This window comes from Sceloporus occidentalis, unplaced genomic scaffold (genome assembly GCF_023333645.1).
Source record: "Sceloporus occidentalis isolate IW3139 unplaced genomic scaffold, rSceOcc1.0.p SCAF_9, whole genome shotgun sequence".
Taxonomy (NCBI): Eukaryota; Metazoa; Chordata; class Lepidosauria; order Squamata; family Phrynosomatidae; genus Sceloporus; species Sceloporus occidentalis.
This window is the reverse complement of record NW_028316989.1, coordinates 41,622,359-41,631,584: the sequence shown is the minus strand read 5'-3', so window position 1 is coordinate 41,631,584 and position 9,226 is coordinate 41,622,359. Positions and strand designations below refer to the sequence as shown.

The 9,226-nt window shown below is 40.7% G+C and overlaps 1 protein-coding gene across 5 annotated transcripts in view; it reads right to left on the bottom strand.

Annotated features, from left to right (window-relative positions):
* The window catches only part of CTXND1 (cortexin domain containing 1), a 47,210-nt gene that overhangs the window by 2,193 nt on the left and 35,791 nt on the right, over window positions 1-9,226 (bottom strand). For 4 of the 5 annotated variants that reach the window (XM_089538284.1, XM_089538285.1, XM_089538287.1 and 1 more), the window contains 2 exons: window positions 4,249-4,318; window positions 467-553 (listed from right to left, as the gene is read on the bottom strand). The gene's annotated coding sequence lies outside the window, so the exon portion shown is untranslated. Of the gene's footprint in view, window positions 1-466; window positions 554-4,248; window positions 4,319-8,791; window positions 8,856-9,226 lie in introns of those variants that run through there. The other variant, XM_089538286.1, reaches the window with a different exon arrangement.

Below are 9,226 nucleotides of genomic sequence, written 5' to 3'. Positions count from 1 at the left end.
TCTGGTATTAATTCCAAATTGCATAACTGAGATTGTGGTCTGATATTTTTGCAACTGGTTCAGCTCACATAACTTCAGAGTCCTGGTGAAAAATATAAAAAGCCGGCAACCCTGATAGCTGCTCACTTTTAGTAGTGTTATTCTAAGGGTCTGAAGAGCAGGCGTTTGTCATTACAACATTGTCATGCTTCCCAAGGACAGACCAAAAGCATAGGAAGCAGTCTTGATCCCTGCCAGCAGTCCAGTTCTAGCAATTTCCATTTCCACCAAGGAGCTTATCGCTCACCTTTCTAAACCGGCTCCAGCCTCTGGAGCTAGGATGGAGGTAGGGATTATCGCTCACTGAATCACCGCCAAAATGCCAGCTGCCACCAGCCTGGGTCCAAGCTGCGTCCCCGCCATGCTCCGTCAGCACTTTTTAGAAGCTAGATGCTTTTGAATTTTGAGGCTACAAAAAGGAACTGACCTGATCCACAAGGTGGGCTACTGTTGTGTAAGGAATGTTTCCTTGTCATACGCTCTGAATCAGGCTGCTAGGCGAAGGCTGGGACCCCTATGGGAAAAGAAGAACAAATATTACTCTTGCAATATCTCTTGCAGTTTTAGTGACGAACATTTCATTCCTCCATTTGACTTATCTATGGCCACTCTGCTGAAATTTACTAATCCCTTGCTCATATATATAGCTATTACAAAGATAAGTCTGGCATTAGATATTTCAGTGTCTTTAAAATATACACAGAGAAAGATAGCACTACATCAGATTCTGGCCTGCTTCAAGGAGCCTAGAAATGACAAGTACAAAAATGTTGTACTTAAAAAGTACAAGGTCAAATAGAGAACCGAAAAAAATCCATTTAACGCACAACGACAGGAGTCTAAAAAGAGCCTGATTCAGATTTTTCACACTAATGTTAACAGCACCTCTCTTTGCATATCTTGATTATTACATGATAATTTTTGGGTTATAAAGACAATACTTGTTTCCTGAGTTCATTTATATCCTTAAACTCTCATTAAACAAACGAGTTTAAGCATGTAAATAATTCACTCGACAGCATTCAAAGCAGCCCTTTATGAGTTAATATATATTACATCATTGTAGCAGTTTGATACCCCTTCAGCTGACATGCCTCCATACTGTGGGTTCCTGGGATTTATAGTTTTGTGAGGTGTTTAGAATTCGCTGACAGAGAGCTCTAGTGCTGTACTTTAGATGAATGCTCTCAAACCTGCTAGCAGAGAATTCTTGCACCTTTCCCAAACTAGAAATCCCAGGATTCTGTAGGATGGAGCTACAGCAGCTAAAGAGGTACAAAACCATTATAACCACCATGTAGTGTCAGTTTAGTGTATTGGTTTAAACTCTGGAGACCAGGGTTTGATTCTCAGCTCAGCCATGAAACCCACTGGGTGAATGTGGGCAAGTCACACTCTCTCAGCTTCATGAGAAGGCAATGGCAAATCTCCTCTGAACAAATCTTGCCAAGAAAACCCCATGATGGTTTTGCCTTAGGAAATTACATGAAGGCACATGACAGCGACAAAGATGCACTCCAGGCTACATACAGATATCTCTAAGGAGTTTATCACATGAAGGAGATCAGGAGTTTATCCCGTGAATGCCCCCCAAAATTGTGTAATTACGCAAAACGATTTCACACGACGTCGCACAAAACCCACCATTAAAGTGATCACAAAGAAGCATTAACACATATCTTTTTACTTTTGGGATTTCAGTGACAATGCATTTCCGATATCACTTTATTTGCACAATTGTGTGTGATAATCATTCATGCAATTACTTGCCATTTCTGCTTCATTTGTGGGATGCTTTAAATGCGCGTTAATCTCTCTTTAATGCCACAATTAGCCCCAGTGTGATAAACTCCTCTGTTTCGCTGCTACCACAAAAACATAAACCAACTCATTGTGTTTTCATTTTGACATGTGTCATCTTGTGAGAATTACTCCCAGGTAACTTTAGAGCAGGAGAAGAGAATTTCTAACTTGCAAGCCCACTCCAGCCTCTTTCTTCCCAAACCTTTATGCAGCAACCCTATGAAAGCCCAACCAAACTGAGCAGGACTTACTTATAAGCAAACATGCAGACTGCACATATTTCATCTTCTTAGGTAAGACCTACTTGCAAATCTTCTCGGGGGAGAGGTGGCCAGCATGCAATCTTGGAGTTGAAATTGAAACGGTATTGAATTGTCTTAAAATTAGTGAGAAGAAAAGGAAATGCTGCAAAAGGGACCAAACCAATAGGCTGGGATTTCTGGAGGTGAGAGTAACCTTGTCCATTGCAGTCTCCTGATGGATTACCTCGGGAATTAAGTAACCACCACATTTCTTCATTGGTCAATTTATCATTCATGGATTTCTTTTTCCTCCGGGCTATTCCTCCCCGCCACCATTCCTCTCTCTTCGTACTGTTTCTAAACTTTGTGTTTTAATATGGTATCAGTATACATGAATTTCATTTGGCTTCGTTAACTGTTTGTTTGTATTTATTAACATTTTAATATAACATTATAAGAGTATATTAAATATTTAAATATTATATTAAATAATTAATATAATTTTAAATATTAAATGTTATTTCAAGGTCACTGAGTTGTTATTTCAAGGTCATTCTTTCAATAAGAGTGCAGATTGAATCCAGCCAATCCTGGTACAAATCTAGGAGTGTTACATTGCCTATGCCAAGCTATCTGATGTGTGGACTGGCCATTTGCCTTTCTGGATATGCCAGGTATTGATAACACGTTTTCCCCATTGGCTGCAACTGTTTCTGTCTTCCCTGAAAACTAGCCCCAGACCAGCAGTTACTGGCTTGCCAACCTACACTGGTCCACAGATCACCATTTAAAGTAGCACTGATCTCGATCATATATATATATGAGAGTCAAGGGAATATTCCAGGCCAGAAAATAGCAAGGATTGTGTCTATAGCTGCTAGATAGTGGGAGCTCCCATATTAGTGGGGTCATGAATCCACTATATGTTGTAGCTTGAATGTTAAAGCAATAGCAATAGCATTTATATTTCTATACTGCTTCATGATGAACCAACACTCTCTAAGTGGTTTACAATCTGTAAGCCAATTGCCCCTAGCAAGCTGAGTACACATTTACTGACCTACGAAAGGATGGAAGGCTGAGTCAATCTTGGAGCCCTCTGGGATCAAACTCTGGTTCCTCTAGGGCAGTGCTTCTCAACTTTTCTAATGCCACGACCCTTTAATACAGTTCCTCATGTTGTGGTGATCTCCAACCATAAATTGCGGTGTCTCGGTTCCTAAGACCATCAGAAATATGTGTTTTTCGATGGTCTTATGCGACCCCTGTGAAAGGGTTGTTCGACCCCCAAAGGGGCCGTGACCCACAGGTTGACAACCGCTGCTTTAGGGTATTGAGGCCCACTGCTCCGGTACAAAATGTTTTGGGCCATCCTTACGCTCTAAGGTGCTGCAACCAAGATGCTCTCAAGAAATGGCCGGGTTATACAGTATATGAATACAGGTGTTGCTGGGTTTTTTTTAAATTCACACACAAATATGTAGAAATTAGGTCTGGGAAAAAGACACACTGCTGTAATCCCCAAACAACAGCAGCAATTTGTCATGTAGGAAACATTCCTCCTGCTGTTCAATAATCCATCAATCCTATTTGTCCTCAATAACCACTGCAGCATTTCCTCTCACACTCCCCTGCCGACTCTAATGTAGATTCCATTGCTTTTCTGCCCACAAAAATCCACACATAAGGCTGATGTACATTTGAATTACCATATATACCCGACCATAAGTCAACTTCATGTATAAGTCAAGGGCAAGTTTTGGGGGCAAAATTAAGGATTTTGATAAGTCGAGGGTAAAACATAGGGGCATGTAACAAAGGATGCAAAGGATGATTCAAAGGCAAATGATGCCCAAGAACTTAGAAAATTCTGACAGGCATAACTGTGCTCATCCTAAAGGCTGCATGGATGAGAAAGAAGAGGGGATCCATGTTTCTTTTTGGTGCTAGACTTATACATGAGTATATACAGTAATACAGTAAACACAACCTTATAATGGCATTTTTAGAAAGTTATTTCTTTCCATTATAGCTTCCACAACTCCTAAGGCATTACCTCCACTAGTGACTCTGGCTATGGAGAGATTTTGGGAACTGTAGTCCAAAAGGTACCTTTTCCCCCCAAATTCTGTTCAAAATCCAGCTTTCTAGAGGTGCCACTTACCCTGTTGGTTGACTTTTCTTGTCAGCTTTTGTAGCTTTGGGACTTCATGAAGATTCGTAAAGGCAGAGACCTAAAAACAATTACGGCATTAGATAGATAGTGTTTAGTTTTTGTTTGCTTGTTTGTGTTAAAATTAATTCTCATTTATGCATGTAAATTAAAATCAAAATCCATTCTCTTAAGGGAGTGCTTAAAGGATGTCTTTCAAACATCTTTCCCAGGTGCTCTCCACAAACACACAAACATGAGCATGATGATATACAAGCATTTTTAATGAAGTACAACAACCTATCTCAGTGCAAGAGTATCTGCTTTTCATACAGGAGGACCCCCCCCCCTCTTCAGTTCCAGGCATTTCCTAAATGACAAAAGAAACCTGAAATCCTATCTGCTGCATGCCACCAGCTTCCCTCAAGTTGGTGCTTTGGACCATGGCTTTCATCAGACCCACCCAGCTAAAAATGTTGAACAGAAAAGCATGAAATATCTGTCAGGCATGAAATTAGGGAAGGCTAGTATAGATATTGCTGAGTTAGGCAAACCAATTTTAACTGTGATCAATATTACTACTTCTCCACTCCTTGCCTTATAGAGTGCTTTGATAGGGCTGCCATGACACCAAGTTGGTTGGATTTCTCCTATAGTATCTAGGCAGGTCACCCAGTGCCTGTTTGGACCATCATCTGGTCTGGATTCCAAGTGTTCATTTTAAAACAAGCAAGCCTTTAGTCCAGGTAGGGATAAAATCAGGGGGTAAAGTGTCCTATCGTTCCTTTCTTCAACGCTTTGTGAGAAATAAGCCTTTCCTTGCCTTTCAGTGTGTTTAACCAATGAGCCACTCTCATACCTATGAAGGCCATTTGTGACCCACTGTCTCCCGATTCCAGTTTCTAACCCAGTCAAAGTTACAACTTTGGAGGGAAATTCAGCATTTAGAGGAAAGTCTTGCTGAAGTCTGTTTTGCAGAGCACCCTGCAAAGACTACACAGGGAGCAATGCAGCCACAGGAGTGAAGGAAGAGAGATGCAGCAAAGCATGGTAAAAGCAACAATGCAGTGATTAGTATTTTAGGTTCCGTGGAGTCTGCTGGTTTTTATGACCTGCTTCAGGTACTAATATTATACGTTTGACTAGATGCCCAGGGGGGAAAAATCATATTCCATTTTATGATATCCCACTGCCTGATGTTTGTCTTGCATCAATGGTAGCATCACTACCATTGGTAGAGGGGGAGGAAGCATGGCATGGAGCAAGGGAAAAGGGGTTAGATTAGGAAGTATAGCGGGTGAGATCAAGAGGAGTAACCAGATGTCCTAACCACAAAGGTGGACAAGGCACTGCAAAATGTTGGACGTTCAAGAAAAACGGAAAGCACTACACAATAAAAGCTAGAAACACTAGTGTAAATATAAATTCACTTGATAGGGTTTCTTTACAGCTATATTACATAAACTATATTTTATTATGTACTCAGCTGTATTTTTCTGATTAACTTATCTTCATTAAAGTGCCCTGTCGGCTTGTGATACGCTTATAGAACTCTGAACAAGACAAATGCTAAAACTGTACTTTACTAGCAACAGACTCTTGACTGAGTCAACATTTAAATTATTCCTTACATTTGTTACTGTGCTGAAATTAAGGGGGGGAGGAACCTCTTTCAACATTTGCATTGCGTCTGCAAGCAGCCCACTTCCTAACACGTTTGCTGTCCTTTTCATCTCCAAGAAACAAACATGCCCTGAGCAGTGGCGGCAGGTCTTGTCTGCTGTTGCTCCAAGGGGAAAAGAAAAACTAGAAGGATCCATCCTGTTCCCTTATTTGCAAGAAGGGCAGTCTGCCAAGTAGACAAATTTCTCGAAGAGGAAGTGCAAACATGGCATTACTCAATGGGTTTCTTTTTGGAAGTCTTCCAGGACAGAAAGTTGAAATACCAGACATGTCCTGGAAAAGAAGGATGTCTCTGGTCATACTGAGCTCAAGAAGTGTGGAAGCACAAAATGCAAGCAAAAGAAGGGAAAGAGGGAAGAAAGGATGAGATGGACAAGTGGTGGAATGCAAGAAACAAGAGAGGCAAGACAAGAGAAGGGAAGGAAGAAAGAGAGGGTCAAAGGTGCAATGAGAGAATGCAGCAAGAAATGTATAAGTAGATACAAGGGCAGGCAAAGTGCAAAGGAAGGAGGAGTGGTTTGTACATTTGTCCTACTTTCCTCAATAGAATTGATGGACCAAACAGAAAGAGTGCTCATCAATTATTTCTCATCGTCCTGGAGAAATAAGACAAGTATGGTGCCACAGGTTCAAAGGCTGGCTTATTATGTGCCTTATGATAGGGAACGAAAAGCCTCCAGGCTCCTCTTGTGAAAAGCAATCTCAAGCAACTGAATTAGTTAATTTTAGGTTAACGGGAAAGTAAATTACTTTTTATATTTCTGGCTATAACAGTAACTATATTTGGGGGCCTCACAACTGTAGTTGTAACCAATTCCTTTTAAGAAGTAACTTTCCAAACTCTGGCAAGTAAATCCTAATCTAGTTACTGCCTGCTCAGGAATCTGAGCTCTGTACACAAACATAATCCAACATATTCATCACACCTTTGAACTATGCATTGGAAGGGAAGATCAAGTAAGCTGTTCTTAGACCAATTGTTCCTCTATTGAAGATCTTCCCACTGAAGTATCTGGTTAATTTTCTGAGGAGAACACAGCATTCAAACCATCGATCTCAAGAAATACTTTAGAATCCACAATTCCAGATGTATCACAAGCATACAGAATAAAAACAACAACCTTCCGACACGATGCGTATACACACACTGCAGAAATAAAGCAGTTTGACATTGCTTTTAACTACCATGACTCTCTCCTACAGAATCCTGGGATTTGTAGTCTGGTGAGGCACCAGAACTCTCCAACAGACCAAGCTGAATACCTTACCAAACTACGAACTCCAGGATTTTACATGATGGAACCATGACAAAGCTGGGTCAAACAGCTTTATTTCTGCAGTGTGGCAGGCCTCAGATATTAGCAAACCCCACCTCATCCCCACATTCCTGTGAAACAAATCTCCCCATAAGTCAGTACAAGAGCCTCTCAGTTATCTGCCACCTCTTCAAAATTACAGCAATGCAATTGCTTCTAATTTCAGTTCGAGGTCCATTAAACAGCAGCTTCAATGATTAATCATGCTGCAAGGTCTATAGTCATCCAAGTTCGATTTAAAAACTCTTGCTTCTTTGATTATGAAGTGAAATAGTACTGATGGATGTAGACAAGCTGGTAACTTGGATGTGCCTAGAAAGCAACGCTTGCCCAGAAATATTAATTGTCCTTTTCTGCTAATATTCTTGTCAGAAGGAATGAAAAGAAAACCTCTGCTGATTGTAACAGAAGAACCAACATCATCCCTGAAATTCTTTTGTACCATCTTTCTTTTGCTCCTTTTGTGTATTGTTCTTTCTTTTGTTTCAGTTCCTTCTATTAATTATGTAATTTAGAGAACTGTATCAGCTCTTACACGGCCCACTGAATTCATGACAATTCTCAAGCTCCTTCAAGGCTTCATTCAACCTGTGGTCCTTCTGGAAATCAAAGGATATTTATAGAGTTGTTCTAAAATGGAATTTTACAAATCAGTAGTCTAGAAAGGGAACACTTTGTAAAAATGGCTCTTCTGTATCCTTCAGGCACTCCCTGTTAAAAAGAATCCATGGTTTGGTGGTTCTAACACATCCTTTCCCCTGCATGGTGAACCAGAATTATAGATGTTTGAATCACAACATTTAGGAATAAATACAATATGAAAAGTTCAAAATTAGGATCAGAAAAGAGCAAACAACAAATACAGGCAGAAATATAAGAAATAATACAATATATGATCTTCAAAGGGGGAAAAGGAGGGGGTAAATAAAATCTTGATATTTGCTATTACAAAATGCAACAAACAAAATCTATATGCAAAGGGATCTTGTAGCACCTCTGAAACTGACAGAGATAAGTTGGTAGCATGAGCTTTCATAGACTTGAGCTTAATTCCTCAGATGCATGGGGTAGAGCGGAAAGTCCAGGGACAGACCTATATATCAGTCTGTGTGTGAGAATGTCCATATGAATGCAAAACTTTGGGGGTGTGGAAATGAGGTGACAAGTTCAGTTTTAACAATAACTATTGGTCTCAAAACCTAGCCTCTTCACACACAGCTGGCATACACCTCTGTGCTGTGTGTCATCCTCAGACCGCCCAGTCTGAAACACTCCAGCTTTCCATGGTTGGATAGCTTGGACTCAATTGGACAGGAAATTATTACACACACCACAAACCTTTCAAACTCTGCTATAGTTTCCATGTTTCCATTTTAGTTAGTTCTGAATGCTGTACCTGTGTGGATTGCTATTGTATAGGACTGTACTCTGCATTTTTCTAAATAAAATTATCTTAATTCACCCAACTCTGGAATCCTTCTCAAGTATTAAACATTGATAGGAAGGGGGAAGAAGATCTTAGGGCCTGAGCAGATGGAATGGAAAATGTGGCTTACCTCCAGGGTTTGCTGATTCACGGGAAGAAACTGCTGTCTGCACTGCCCACTCCCAGAATGGGTCAAACACCTACAAGCAGTCCGCACTGTTCCTCTTTTTCTAAAAGGACAGACCTGCCACAATGGGACAGTGTACCATGCCATTATTTTTCTTCTGTTCTGCCCCAAAGGCATGTGCTCATGTGCATGGGTGCATTACCAGTAGCCAACAATTGTGTCCCTTGTCCTGGCCAGCTGCACCCATTGGACTTCTCATGTGGCTGGCCATGTTACCAGCCACATAGCCACACAAGTGATTGACCACCTGGCACAGTGACATAGCATGATCACGGAGGCTTCCTATGCGTGCTCTATTTCCTCTCTTTGCACCATGGTCCCCTTTTGGACCAGCTAATTCATTAATGTTTTTTTATTAAACTCATTGCATTGGCGGTC